Source organism: Staurois parvus, unplaced genomic scaffold, assembly GCF_062004578.1.
Source record: "Staurois parvus isolate SC_StPar_1 unplaced genomic scaffold, SC_StPar_1.0 ptg000686l, whole genome shotgun sequence".
Classification (NCBI taxonomy): Eukaryota; Metazoa; Chordata; class Amphibia; order Anura; family Ranidae; genus Staurois; species Staurois parvus.
This window is the reverse complement of record NW_028318482.1, coordinates 174768-190646: the sequence shown is the minus strand read 5'-3', so window position 1 is coordinate 190646 and position 15879 is coordinate 174768. Positions and strand designations below refer to the sequence as shown.

Below are 15879 nucleotides of genomic sequence, written 5' to 3'. Positions count from 1 at the left end.
CTTTTATTTCCATACACACAAATGCATTGGGAACACTACACATTCTATTCCAAATCAAAACATGAAGAAAAATATATCAAATTTGTGTTGTTCCTCTAAAAAAATTGAAGAAAATTGAATATTAGACTGTTCAAAAAAATAGTGTTTGTATTCTTCTTTACAAACTCAAACATTCACTATATAAACTGAAAAATGTTTGAAGATTTTGCTTTCCTTTGAATCACTTAATTAATATTTAGTTGTATAAGCACTGTTTCTGAGAACTGCTGTACATCTGTGTTGCATGGAGTCAACCAACTTCTGGCACCTGTGAACAGGTATTCCAGCCCAGGATGATTGGACTACATTCCACAGTTCTTCTCTATTTCTTGGTTTAGCCTCAGAAACTGCATTTTTGAGTTCACCCCACAAGTTTTCTATTGGATTAAGATCCGGGGATTGGGCAGGCCACTCCATAACGTCAATGTTGTGCCATTTCTCTTTAGGCCAGTCAATGTGCTCTTTGGCAAATTGTAACCTCTTCAGCACGTCTTTTTTCCAAAAGTGGGTCTTTGCGGGGGCTTCTTGCAGATAGCTTGGCTTCACATAGGCGTCTTCTAATTGTAACAGTACTCACAGGTAACTTTAGACCTTCTTTGATCTTCCTGGAGCTGATTGTTGGCTGAGTCCTTGCCGTTTTGGCTATTCTTCTATCCATTCGAATGGTAGTTTTTCGCTTTCTTCCACGTATTCCAGGTTTTTTTTGCCATTTTAAAGCATTTGCAATCATTTTAGCTGAGCAGCCTATCATTTTCTGCACTTCTTTATATGTTTTCCCCTCTCCAATCAACGTTTTAATCAAGGTACGCTGTTCTTCTGAACAATGTCTGGAACGACCCGTTTTCCTTAGAATTTCAGAGAGAAATGCATTGTAACCAGAATGTACAACATTTGCTGCCTTCCTTCCTTAAATAAGGGCAATAATTGCCACCTGTTTTTCAAAGAATGAATGCCCTCACTAATTGCTATTATTTTGAACATGCCCCTTTCAATTAGTGATTCAATTACACAGAGGCAGCAGCATGCATGCCATGACTGTTGGGTCTCTTGGATTCTATTACTCTACTACACCTGATAGTAAATTATTTGCCATGTAGAAATATCATTTCTACCAAAAACAGTGTGTAAGGGACCGCCCGGCGGTACCACTAGCACTCCACTGATCGGATGTTCCCAGCGCACGGAGTCTAAGCCCCAGAGTACTTGTTCAACAGGGCCCCTGATGGTGGGGATGGACTTGGAGTACCCCAGGACCAGGTCGTGACTACTGAGGACACCCGTCAGTGGTAGGGGTATTCGCCAGGGGCTCCCACGGGAGAGAGCCAGGTATGAGGAGGTCTGGAGACCCCGTTGAGAGGGACGGATGGATGGATGGCTGAGCAAGTGCAAGGTCATACAAGCCGGGTCGGTAACTATGGGGACGGTGCGGTACAGAGCAGCGGACAAAGAATAGTCGGGTCACACGCCAGGTCAGCAACAGCAGGTCAGATCCAATAGGGGGCATTCAGGAGAGAGGTCAGGCAAGCAAGGGTCAAGAACAGGAGAAAACAGCAAGGTCAGGGCACAATCCGGGTCAGCAACTTACTACAACAGGTTCACAGGATACAAGGAGACCAAAAGGCACTGAATGACAGCTCAGGGCCGTTTAAATATCCCGCCCTGCGCTGTCATTGGTGCCAGGCGCGCGCCCGTGGTCACTACTGCGCATGCGCGAACCTGATTGCCACGGTCGGCCAAGTCCCGGCGCCCGCGTACAGGGAGGTGTACTGCGCCTGCGCCGAGCCCAGCGGCGCGGCGATCTCCGACACTGCCCCCCCCCTACGGGCAACCTCCGGATGCCCACCCGATCTCTCCACCACGGGTGATCACGAAGAAACTCCCGGACTAGTCTAGGTGCGTGGACATTATGAGCCGGTTCCCAGGAATTGTCCTCAGGACCATAGCCCTTCCACTTAATTAGGAATTGGGTCTGGCCCCCCCTTCTTCGGCACTTAAGGATCGTTTCCACCTCAAATTCCTCTTGTCCTTCGACCGTTATGGCCTCTGGGGGTCTGGATTCTCGTTCTGGGAAGGCATCTGGGATCACTGGCTTCAGCAGGGATACATGGAAGACTGGATGAATTCTGAACGTGTCCGGAAGGATAAGCTCATATGCCACTTCGTTGACCATCCGCTTTACCTGAAAAGGCCCCACAAATTTAGGTCCCAATTTTTTCGAGGGACAAAGCATCTTTAAGTTGGTTGTGGCCAACCACACCTTCTGCCCAGGCCGCAACGCCAAATCCCCTCTTCGTTTCTTGTTAAACTCCTTCTTATTGTCCTCTTGGGCCCGAGCGATGGCTTCCTGGAGTAATTTGTTATTGGCGGAGAAGAAAGTCAACGCATCCTGCGTTGCTGGAACTGGGCATTCAGAGACCAAATCAGGGAGAAAGACAGGGTGAAACCCATAATTCGAAAAGAATGGGGACTGCCCCGTTGCTGAATGGCTTGCGTTGTTATAAGCGAACTCCGCCAGGGGTAAGAGTGACAACCAATCATCCTGCAGGAAAGACGTGTAGCAACGCAAGTATTGCTCCAGGGTCTGGTTCGTCCTCTCGGTCTGACCGTTGGTCTGAGGGTGGAACGCGGAGGAGAGGGACAACTTGATGTCCAGGGCCTTGCACAGAGCCCTCCAAAACTTAGATGTAAACTGGACCCCTCGATCAGAGACGATGTCCTCAGGTACTCCATGAAGTCTAACGATCTCCCGGATAAATATTCGTGCCGTCTCGGCTGCTGACGGAGACTTCCTTAGTGGCACGAAGTGAGCCATTTTGGATAGGCGATCAATGACCACCAGAATTGCTGTGTGGTCTTGCGACGGTGGGAGCTCGACTATGAAGTCCATCGCGATCTTCTGCCAAGGCCGTTCGGGAATCGGCAAAGGTCGCAACAGCCCCCAGGCTTTGCTCCTCGATGGTTTGCTCTTCTGGCAGATGGTACAGGATCTCACGTAGCACTTGCAATCCTTAGCCATGTTTGGCCACCAAAACGAGCGCCGGAGAAGCTCCAGAGTCTTGACTGGGCCAAAGTGACCTGCCAGCGGGTGATCGTGGCAATGCCCCAAAACCAGGGTCCGGACTTCCTCAGGTACCACGATTGAATCTTCCTTCCACAGGAGTCCCCCCTTGTTCTGGAGGGATACCCCAACTGGGGTTGGTGTGGCCGTAGATGCTTCTATTAACTTGGAGCGAAGGTCCGTCTGGAGCGCCAAGAAGTTCCCTGAAGACAAGATAGTGTCGGGTACCAGTTCTTCTTCGGAGTCCTCATACATACGAGATAGTGCGTCGGGCTTCGTATTTTTAGATCCGGGCCTGTAAGTAATGTGAAAATTAAATCTGGAAAAGAACAGGGCCCATCTTGCCTGCCGTGGGCGTAGACGCTTGGCAGTCCTCAGATATTCCAGATTCTTGTGGTCTGTGAAAATCAATATGGGGTGTGAGGCACCTTCCAGCAGGTACCTCCATTCCTCTAGCTCTGCTTTGATAGCCAGCAGCTCTCGATCACCGATATCGTAATTCTTCTCTGCTGAGGTGAGTTTCCTCGAGAAGAATGCTACGGGATGGAGTAACTCTTTGGTGCCTTTCCGCTGAGACAGGATGGATCCTACCGCATTCTCCGATGCATCTACCTCCAAGATGTAGGGCAGGGCCGCGTCCGGGTGGCCCAGGATGGGTGCCGAGGTAAATAGCTTTTTCAGAGCCTTGAAAGCTTTTTGAGCCTCCGGTGTCCATTTGAACCGGGTTCCAAGTTTGGTTAGTTGAGTAATGGGGGAGACCAGACCCGAGAAGTTCTTGATGAACTTCCGATAAAAGTTTGCGAACCCTATAAACCGGTGGACACCTTTTTTGTCCGTGGGTTCAGGCCAATTTAAAATTGCAGAGACCTTCTGGGGGTCCATCGCGACCCCCGCAGTGGAGATAATCAGGCCTAGAAACGTGATGCTAGATTGCTCGAAGCAACATTTCTCCGCCTTAGCATATAACCCATGCTGCCGCAACCGCCCCAATACTTTTGCCACATGTATCCTATGATCCTCTAGAGAGGGTGAAAAAATTAGTATGTCGTCCAAGTAGACGATAACGAAGACATCCAAAAAAATCCCTGAAGATGTCGTTCACGAAATGTTGGAAGGTGGCTGGTGCATTGCACAGCCCAAATGGCATGACCAGGTATTCAAAGTGGCCAAACCGGGTACGGAAAGCCGTTTTCCACTCGTCCCCCTCTCTTATGCGTACCAGGTTATAGGCCCCCCTTAAATCAAGCTTTGTGAATATAACCGCAGCTTTTAGGCTCTGAAATAGTTCTGGTACCAATGGCAAATTGGGATGTGAGTGCCACAAATCTCATGAACAAATTGGGATGTGAGGCCACACATCTCATGAACAACAATATGACCTTGTAAGGGACCGCCCGGCGGTACCACTAGCACTCCACTGATCGGATGTTCCCAGCGCACGGAGTCTAAGCCCCAGAGTACTTGTTCACCAGGGCCCCTGATGGTGGGGATGGACTTGGAGTACCCCAGGACCAGGTCGTGACTACTGAGGACACCCGTCAGTGGTAGGGGTATTTGCCAGGGGCTCCCACGGGAGAGAGCCAGGTATGAGGAGGTCTGGAGACCCCGTTGAGAGGGACGGATGATGGATGGATGGATGGCTGAGCAAGTGCAAGGTCATACAAGCTGGGTCGGTAACTATGGGGACGGTGCGGTACAGAGCAGCGGGCAAAGAATAGTCGGGTCACACGCCAGGTCAGCAACAGCAGGTCAGATCCAATAGGGGGCATTCAGGAGAGAGGTCAGGCAAGCAAGGGTCAAGAACAGGAGAAAACAGCAAGGTCAGGGCACAATCCGGGTCAGCAACTTACTACAACAGGTTCACAGGATACAAGGAGACCAAAAGGCACTGAATGACAGCTCAGGGCCGTTTAAATATCCCGCCCTGCGCTGTCATTGGTGCCAGGCGCGCCCGTGGTCACTACTGCGCATGCGCGAACCTGATTGCCGCGGTCGGCCAAGTCCCGGCGCCCGTGTACAGGGAGGTGTACTGCGCCTGCGCCGAGCCCAGCGGCGCGGCGATCTCCGACACAGTGGTTGATCAGGTTAGTGATGTCTGACTGCTATTATTTTGAACACAACTGTAAATATTTCTGCACCACCAGCTGTCAGAATACCGGAATGGCAGCTGCATCTGATTGGAAGCAGCTGCTGTTCAGTCAGCAATTTTCCTGCTGGCTTCTGCAATTTTTACATCCATTCCAACAATATTGTTAATGTATTGCATATGCCATCCAGACTCACTGATACTGACTTTCCCAGCCAACGCCTGCTGATTCTTTCTCTGTCCCGCTAGCACCAAAATGCCTGGTGATGGCTGGTATCAGAGTCGAGAGGGAGTGGTAAAATGAATCCCTCCACCATTCAGTCCCACTGATGGACTGCTAGACAAGTGCACTGTCTCACTGGAGGAGGTCTGATGTTGCTGTGTAGCTGGAAACATCAGGTATTTTGCACTGGTGCAAAAGAGAATCTCATGGGCAAACTGACATTGTTTCTTACAGTTAAATGTAAACAGAATTGAAATTAAATATCAAAAACATAATTGTTTTCACCTTTTTTTTTCCAATGCTGTATCTCAGTGCTGCTGTACTCTTGCAGTCGCTCTGAAGCCACTTACTGCCTACATGCACTCCAGATATCGCTGCACGGCATTTCTCAATGCAGGTTTCCTGATGGTGACAACAGTGGACCTTGCCTGTGTACCATCTGTTGAAATGGCCACTTGTAGTCTCCATTGGAAACACAAATGAGTGACAATGCAGAAGCCCAACAGGGAGACAAAGCTTTGTCACTTTAATAAAAGAAGTTCACGAGGTCCTTCATGGAAGGAAACAAACATTATTTTAAAGTGGAACCTAACTGCCAAAAGGGATTTAGTTCCATTTTAACACCACCCAAGCCCAAGTAGAATTTGAGTTTTTTTTAATCTTTTTGTTTTTTTACTCCAACCTCTCCAGCTATTCTGGCCTATGCCAGAATGATGTGTACCTGGTCTTGCAGCCTCCTGGGATATCCATATCACATCTTCCAGGAGGCTGCAGAATCGACAGAGCGAAGGGTGGGTACGGCGCGTCATCGGTAGCTAGCTGCTTGCACCTGGAAAAGGCAGCTCAAGAGAAGCAAGATGGCAGTTTGGGACCTGATGTATGTCACCAGAACAGCAGATTGCAGCAGGACAATGCTGGATTTACTGTGTGGGTATTTGTATTGAAGAGAATGCAAGAATACAGGAAAGAGGGAGCAAAAAAGCATATGGGGGGAGGGGGGGGGGTACCGCTTTAGTGGTAAACTGCAAATTTAAAAACATTGAACATGACGGTAAAATTACATAGAGATTACAGAATCATTTTGGTTGTTGGTGGGGGGTTAAGATCTACCATAAAGCTAGCCAGGGTAACGTTTCTATAAGACACATGCATTTACACTCCTGCTTTGGACCACGCATCTCACACAGAGCAGAAACTGCTGATGTGACACATTTTTCTGGACAGGCTGGTCAGCATAGTGTCAGAAGAGCAAGAAACAAATCAGAATGATATGATGCGGCATTCCTCTGCCCTTGTGCTTGTGTGCAAGGTGATCCCTACATTTCCTTAGTTACAGTATTCTTGTCAAAGTTTGTTTGCTGGCCAGAAGAAATATTAGTATTGATGTTATATGTTGCAGACTTGGCTATAGCCCAACCCGCATGGATGACCCCATCTCAATCTCATTACAAGTTAAAGGCAAATTATAATGTATTTTCAGTGAGAATATAAAGTAATATAATGGCACTAAAGCTGGCCATACATCAATAGTATTCTGTTAGAAAATTTTCATCTATGGAACAGTAGCTCAATTTTGTAATGGTTAGCGGGGTCAAATTGACGTCTGTTTTAGACCACGTCAGCAAACGTGTGTAGCACTGCTAAACAGGAAGAACTACTTGCATTAAGTTTACCTTAATAAAAAAAAAAAAATATATATATATATATATATATATATATATATATATATATTTTTTTTTTTTTTTTTTTTTAAAACATCGGGAGAATAATATGGAGTTAAAGAGGACGCTTCCCAAGACAGAAAAAGTACTCACTAAGGCTGAGAGCAATAAAACGCGCCAGGAGGTGACATCAGACACATGCTGGAAGTGCTGCGGTGGCCATTTTTTAATTGGTTTACATGTCTTTCAATGTAACTGGTTCATGTAAATGCATAGGAGGAGCTAATACATGTTGTTTTATGCTTTTAATTGCTACACTATGGTCCTTCTTTAATGTTCTACATGGTTCTTGCTATAATACTCTATGGACAACATCGTGAGCGAACGGAGAGCAGAGATTGGAGCATATGAACTGTGCATATAGAGCCCTTGCTAATGGGATTGAAAGTTTGATAAGGTGCATTGTTTTAGGAGAATGTTGGGGTGCACATGGCGGATATGTATTGCACTATAATGCATATTAAAATGTGAGTGTATTTTTTGAGACATTAATATTATTTAAAGAGATATTACACTATTTAGTTTTTTGGGGTTTTTTTGGTTAGTTATCTTTTACTGTGGATGGTACAAGGAAGAATGTGGATGGCAATTATATGATATATGCAAGATTCATTTGTTGATGGGGTAAGAGTAGACAACTAGAGAACAGAGTGGTGTCACATGGAGAAGCACTGGGATGTGACACATGACACAGTATTTAATGTGGCACATGGCACTCATCTAAATGTGAGCACAATACACGTTTTTGGGTGTGTGTGTAAATTATTGGCATTTACTACACTATATATCATTTTTTTAAATTTATTTACATGGGATGAGAGAATCACACAAGGAAGAGATCAAATGTATGGAATAAAGACAAGACGCACATTTATATGACAGCACGCTTCATTAGACCCACTTTTCATAAGGGTCTCTTCATCTGGTGAGAATATAATAAGAAAATATCATTTATAGACTGTGAGTTAAACAGCACTGTTTTTTTATTGTAGAGAGGAAGAAATTTCACCAAGTTTCTGGTCGCTCTTCAATAGCACCACACAGAGGCAACATTAGGCACCACAAGTTCCTGAGCCACACATCAGTGTACCCTTTCAGAAAGCCCACTTCTGCTGTCATGGACAGGACTTCACTAAAATTTAAGCTGGCAATAAACTAGTAGATTTTTTTCGAAAGATTGTTCATGCAACATTTCATATGAAAATTCTCATAACTGAAATCGATGACTTGCCAAATGTTGCTTGAAGTACTTATAAAAAGTTCACTTTTAACATTAAATTATGGATTAACATCCTGGACAAAAAATACATAAACTGTTAGAAATGTGCCTCTCCAGTTGTGGACAAGGAGGAGAAGAGGGGCAGTGACATCATGATCTCCACCTCTTCCAATCAGAGAACATCTTGTATTCATTGAAATAAAACATGTGAATGGTGGAGGTGCTATGCAATTGAGGCATTTCGCCAGTATGAAGAGGGGAAGCTGCTTAGCACAGAACATGAAGGATCAATGATAGTGATTGTCAGCTTCCCCAGCAGCCCATCAGATACACTATATTGCCAAAAGTATTGGGACACCTGCCTTTACACACACATGAACTTTAATGGCATCCCAGTCTTAGTCCGTAGGGTTCAATATTGAGTTGGCCCACCCTTTGCAGCTATACTAGCTTCAACTCTTCTGGGAAACCTGTCCACAAGGTTTAGGAGTGTGTCTATGGAAATGTTTGACCATTCTTCCAGAAGCGCATTTGTGAGGTCAGGCACTGATGTGGGATGAAAAGGCCTGGCTCACAATCTCCGCTCTAATTTATCCCAAAGGTGTTCTATGAGGTTGAGTCAAGTTCCTCCACCCCAGACTCGCTCATCCATGTCTTTATGGACCTTGCTTTGTGCACTGGTGTGCAGTCATTTTGGAATAGGAAGGGGCCATCCTCAAACTCTTCCCACAAAGTTGGGAGCATGAAATTGTCTAAAATATCTTTGTTTGCTGACACCTTAAGAGTTCCTTTCACTAAGGGGCCAAGCCCAACCCCTGACACAACAACCCCACACCATAATCCCCCCTCCACAAAACTTTACACTTGGCACAATGCAGTCAGGCAAGTACCGTTCTCCTGGCAACCGCCAAACCCAGACACGTCCATCAGATTGGAAGACAGAGAGCCGTGATTTGTCACTCCACAGAACACATTTCCACTCTTCTAGAGTCCAGTGGTGGCGTGCTTTACACCACTGCATCTGATGCTTTGCATTGCACTTGGTGATGTAAGGCTTGGATGCAGCTGCTCAGCCATGGAAACCCATTCTATGAAGCTCTCTACGCACTGTTGTGCTAATCTGAAGGCCACACAAAGGTTGGAGGTCTTTAGCTATTGACTCTGTAGACAGTTGGCGACTTCTGCGCACTTTAGCATCCGCTCTGTCATTTTACATGGCCTACCACTTCATGGCTGAGTTGCAGTTGTTCTCAGTTACTACCACTTTGTTATAATACCACTAACAGTTGACCGTGAAATATTTAGTAGCAAGGAAATTTCACAGATGGACTTATTGTACAGGTGGCAACCAATCACGGTACCACGTTTGAATTCACTGAGCTCCCGAGAGCAACCCATTCTTTCATAAATGTTTGTAGCAGTCTGCATGCCTAGGTGCTTGATTTTATACACCTGTGGCTATGGAGGTGATTGGAACACCTGAATCCAATGATTAGGAGGGGTATTCCTTTACTTTTGGCAATATAGTGTATGAGATATGCATATTTACATTGTGCCAAGCTGGACCAATGAAATTATGCAATAGAGATCATACCTGGTGTTTAGCTTTAAACTTACTATTATGTGCAGCCCTTTGGTGGTGTTAGGGCCACACTTGAGGCCCCCTATTTTAAGGACATTGACCTCTGCTGCCATAGACAGAAACCAGGACGTTCAGTTTTCAGCAGAGCCTGGACTTTTATGATACAGACATAAGATCACAGACAGCAATGTATATAAAAAAAATGCAAACTGTTGTGATTTAGGTTCACAGTCCATCATTTATTTGCACAATCTTAGCTTTTTTTTTGGTATGAAATTTCACATCATTACAGGCTAATTAGCACCAACAGTGATCACAGTTTGTTATACAAATGTGTTTAAAATGAATACCCGTAGGATTGTTTCATGAGACTTCAATCTATACAAAACAAGGACTCACATGAAAGGGAAGAAAATTAATTATCTGTATATTTATCTACATTACTTCAAATGTGTTCAGATCTTACAACCTCTTCACACATTTTAAGGAGCATATTTTAAAAAGGTAAATGTATAGTGTTTTGTGTATATTTTGATTTATTATGCTCATGGCTAAAGAAACATTTACAAAAATATGTTTCAGTTTTCTTTTCAATCAGGTAAATTTGAAAGATTGCAGATGAATGATTTTAATTCTATCACTTGCAGGCAATTTTGTAAAATAGACCTGAATAGTATGCGAGAACAGATTCCACTCACTTCAGAAGGAGTCTGAGGATAGAAACACCCCTCTTTTCTCACATAGCAAAGACAGAACCATATGGCTTAGTCAGTTAGACACAGGCTGCCAACTCCCATGCAGATTCTTACAGTTTTGTGGGATGAACAGAACATTGTCTCAGTCCTTTTTGTAATAATAATTTTTTTTGTTTTAGTGCAAAAATTCTTGTTGTAATCAACAAAGATTTTAGGTGTCTGTATTACTGATGGTACAGGAGCCATTTCCCAGATTTTTTGCAGTTGTTTTAGCATGGTCTGAGGTTGTTCCCAGGAAGGAATTGAAGGATGTCTAGGATTAAGCAAAGGTAGAGGAGATGAGTTGCACCCTGAATATATATACCAGGATATTTTAGATGACATGGTAGGGTGGTGATGCAACAAAGAGGGTGGGTGATTTAACACTGTAGAGTAAGGGCACAGAAGATGACTGGCTTAGTAGTGAAGGTTGGGGACCCTGTAGCAAGAGTAGGAGGTGTAGGTGCCTAAGGAGCCCCTAGAAGTCTCCAGAGTAGCGAGTGGGGTGTTCCAAAAATAGCAAGGAAGTGGAAGGACAGCTGCAGGAGAAATGGGACTACTCACATCCCCTGGGTATGGGATGTAGGACTCTGACAAAATCCTGTAAAGGTGTGGAATGCTTCTTTAGTTGGCTCTCTGCTCAGCTGTTATCTGTTTGTAAACAAAGGATTGAGCCATCACCATATTAGATGACAGAAGCATGTTACTATAAAAACAACTGTGTCCCAGTAAAGTGTTAAAAGGCTGTCATACTGCCATTTCCCTCTCCAAACCTCTGATGGGAATGTCTTCTAGAACCAAAAGGCTGTGCTGGAGAGGCTGCAGCTGGGGTCCATCGACAAAAGATCTAATGAAGGTAAGGGACAAGCTCCTGGGTGGTGCTGGTCAAGCTAGGTGGGGGGGGGGTCTCCCGGGGGATGCCTCTGTCTTGGTATCCAAGTGAAAATCTGGTGCCCATGGTGCCTCAGCCAGCCTATGCTGGGCTGGAATGGGTTAAAGAATACAGGGGCTCCCCCACCATAAGGCTGTAAATATGGAGGACATGTGGCCAATACCCGCAAATTATTTTTGACTAGCTTGGTTCTGTGTACAATGGAGGTACAAGAACTTCTCCTTGTGGCTAAGATATTGTCACATTGATAACAATGTTATATAACTCACCTAAGCATTACTACAGCCAAAATTAGAGGTATATAACACACAAGGCTCATGCGATGAAGCTGAAGACATATCATTATTTGTTTATTTCAGGTACTTATATAGCACCGTCAATTTACGCAGCACTTTACATATATATTGTACATTTACATCAGTCCCTAACCCTCAAGGGGCGTACAATCTAAGGTCCCAAACTCACATTCATACATACACATACTAGGGCCAATTTAGACAGGATCCAATTAACCTACCAGCATGTCTTTGGAGTGTGGGAGGAAACTGGAGTACCCAGAGGAAACCCACGCAGGCACAGGGAGAACATGCAAACTCCAGGCAGGTGGTGCCGTGGTTGGGATTCGAACCAACGACCCTAGTACTGCCAGGCGGAACTGCTAACCATTTAGCCACTGTGCTGCCCATGTGCATGCAACAAACACTACTGCATCCTGCAGAGAAAAGTAAAGAAAACAAGGTATAATGGGAGGGTTATAACCCCTGTAATGTTTATTTTTGCCCTCTTTGTCCCATTGGGGGGATTAACCTTCACTTCCTGTCCCATAGCCCAACAGGAAGTAAGAGGAAATCCCTACAATTTAAGGGAATCTTTTGGGGATGCCCAGGTCACCAGAAATCGTGTCCCCATTGGAAGATTTCACTTCTATTTCTTTTCTGGAGACAATCCAAAGTTTGGTATTTTCTTTACTCTCACTTCCGATGATAAAAGTAAACAGGACAAATAGAGGGGATGAATCTCCTTAACGGGGCACAGACTGCAATAGAAACTGACGTGTTCTAATCCATCTCCCCTCTATCCAAAAAAAAAAGATGTGCCTTTAGTTATACTTTAAAACATAGAAGCATTTTTGCACATTTATTCTTTTCAGCACACCCTCCATAACATTAATGTTGCAAATATGCATTGGGGATCAAGGTGCATGATCCTTTCACCTGGATACATAAAGATATAGTCACATCAAAACAACAAATCATCCTTATAACAATGGTAATCAGCACCAGGGTTTACATGGATATCAGTGTATGTTTCCAGTAGACTTTGACCAATTCAAATGTCCCTATCAGGGGCGGACTGTCAACTCATGGGGCCCCCGGGCAATAGGGGATCATGGGGCCCCTGTGTCCTCACCCACAGTTAAACCACACCCAAAAAAGCCCATGAAAGGTACCAGGGGCATCTCATGGGTCCCCCTACTGACCCACGGGCCCTCAGGCAGTGCCCGAGTTCCCAAATGGTCAGTCTGCCCCTGGTCCCTATGTCCTCCTAGATTGTAAGCTCCAAGGAGCAGGGCCCTCCTTTCCCTCTTGTATTGAACTGTATTGTCTCCCGTTATATTGTAAAGCGCTGAGCAAACTGTTGGCGCTATATAAATCCTGTATAATAATAATATTAATAATATTACATACAACAGTGCACTGAAATGCAGTACTTATATAACATTCTCCAAACTCATCTAATCCCTCTAGTGGAGAACATGAAAAATATTTTAACAAGGCAGGTTTACGTGGAAATTACTTACAAGTCACATCACACTGTAATGCATTTTTTTCCAGCTTCATCTATTTGCGTAGTTACTGGAGGGGGTGAAACACATTTTAATCTAAGTGCTATAAAATTCACTTCTATAGTACTGTTATAAAATGCAAGTAAAATGCTAAAATACTCCACTGAATCAAGAATAAGGTTTATCATTTATTTTATACCACTATCATTTTGCAGTAATCTTTATGTAAAGGAGACACTTAAGTGAATTATGTATGTCTATTGTAGCTAAAGGGACATGCCACTCCATACAATTCCTCTCTTTAAGCCTTGTTAATAGCCACAACCTCTGCATTTGGCCCTGTTTGGGTGGCTGGCGAGGGAGAGAAGTCAGCTAATAACCCCTTGGGCAGCTCTTGCATTTATAAATGAAGGCAGGTGTGGGGAGATTAGGACTGGAGAAGGGCATATTGATTGTTCTGAATACTTTGGCGACAGAACAGTAAACAGCTATTGTAGGCATTAATAATATGTGCTATTAGATGTCATTGGCTGTGTGTAGGATGCTGAACCATTATACTTGCTAGTCCTGTCATTTTCCCCATTATTTCCCCATTGCTGGCACTGCAATAATGTGGGTTTCTGAAATCTTCTTTCCTGTCCCACAAAAAGCTGGTGCTCCACTGAGTTGGTTCTTGTTTTAGCCACCACACCCTGGTGTCTGAGACTCCTATTTTATTTTTATTTATTTCTTTCAGGTACTTATATAGCGCCGTCAATTTGCGCAGGGCTTTACATATATACCGTACATTCACATCAGTTCCTAACCTTCAAGGGGCGTACAATCTAACTTACATTCATACATACACATACTAGGGCCAATTTATACAGGATCCAATTAACCTACCAGCATGTCTTTGGAGTGTGGGAGGAAACCGGAGTATCCGGAGGAAACCCACGCAGGCACAGGGAGAACATGCAAACTCCAGGCAGGTGGTGCCATGGTTGTAATTCGAACCAATGACCCTAGTACTGCCAGGAGGAAGTGCTAAACATTTAGCCACTGTGCTGCCCATTCTCCGAGGCTATAATTATTCAGGGATAGGCAACCCTATAGAGATGGAGATCTACCTGACCAATATGGAAGAGATCAAAGATTACCATGGTCCAGCATGCTTTTTAAAGATAACCTAGGAAGGTTCTAAGAATCCAGGGGCCAGTAGTATGTAACGCAGAGCTCTGGAGTCAGTAGTATGTAACATAAAGTGCAGAGCTCAGTTGCATGTAACACACAGGGCAGAGGTCAGTAATATATACGGCAGAGTGCAGGAGTCAGAAGTAACACACAGTTCAGGGGCCAGTAGTTCATAATGCCATGTGCAGGGGTCAGGAGTAAGTAATGCAGAGTGCAGGGGTCAGGAGTAAGTAATGCAGAGTGCAGGGGTCAGGAGTAAGTAATGCAGAGTGCAGGGGTCAGGAGTAAGTAATGCAGAGTGCAGGGGTCAGGAGTAAGTAATGCAGAGTGCAGGGGTCAGGAGTAAGTAAAGCAAAGGACAGAGGTCAATAGTATACACTGCGGGGTTCAGAAGTCAGTAGATTGTAATGCACAGTGCAGGGGTCAGAAGTAACGATGATTGCAGGGGTCAAATGTATATAATGCAGAGTTTAGAAGTAAAACAAAGTGCAGGGGTTAGTAGCAAGTAACACAGAGCTTAGAGGTCAGTGATATTTTGTAGTGTAAGGGCCAGTAAAATGTAATGCAAAGTGCAGACGTCAGTAGTAACGCACAATGCAGAGATAAGTAATGTATAACACACAGTGCAGAGGTCAGGGGTAAAATACACAGATTCCCCTCCCACAAGCAAAAATACTCTCCTTCCAGTACAAACATCTTCTCCGGAGCTAGAATCAGGTCTTGCCAGACATCCTTCAGCCTACTGCAGCTCTGATCTGAGGTCTGAGAGACAGAATGACCACTATGGTCACAATCAACAGCTAGATCGCAGTTACCTTGTTGCCAGTCCTCTTCTTGGGAGTCTTAGCAAAGCCCACGGAGCCCCACCAAGTATATGTGCATGAATGCTGATTCTCTCTGCTTTTTTGTCTCTGCAGATATAATTCAGTGTCAAACACACAGACGCACACAAGCATGCAGCATGTGTGTGCATAGGTTAATCAGTAACACAAACTATTTGTTTTGAAGCAACAGTAAAAGTACAAAACAGTACAAAACATAATCTTTGTGTACTGTGTATACAGATACAATGATATAAACCTCAAGCAAATTACGAGAAGGAGACATTACTAGACATGACAGCATACACCCCAGCCATGACTTTATCCCATTTCTCCCTCCCTAAGCCCTCTTCCTTTGAATACCCAAATCCACCCTTGTAGCACCCGTGTTAATTATACATTTCCTCATCTTTAAAGTTACACTCAAAAGTAATTCTGGTTTCCACATATCTAATGCCATAATGCAGGGGCGGACTGACAACTTATTGGGCCCCTGGGCAATAGGGGATCATGGGGCCCCGGTGTCCTTGCCCACACTCAAAAAA

At 44.6% G+C, this 15879-nt stretch overlaps 1 long non-coding RNA gene across 1 annotated transcript in view; it reads right to left on the bottom strand.

The window, feature by feature from the left end:
- LOC149447424 (uncharacterized) overlaps positions 1-15449 on the bottom strand; it is a 37584-nt gene extending 22135 nt beyond the window's left edge. The window contains exon 1 of the long non-coding RNA XR_016305876.1: positions 15329-15449. This is a non-coding gene — a long non-coding RNA (uncharacterized LOC149447424). The remainder of the gene's footprint in view (positions 1-15328) is intronic.
- Positions 15450-15879: the final 430 nt, after the last annotated feature.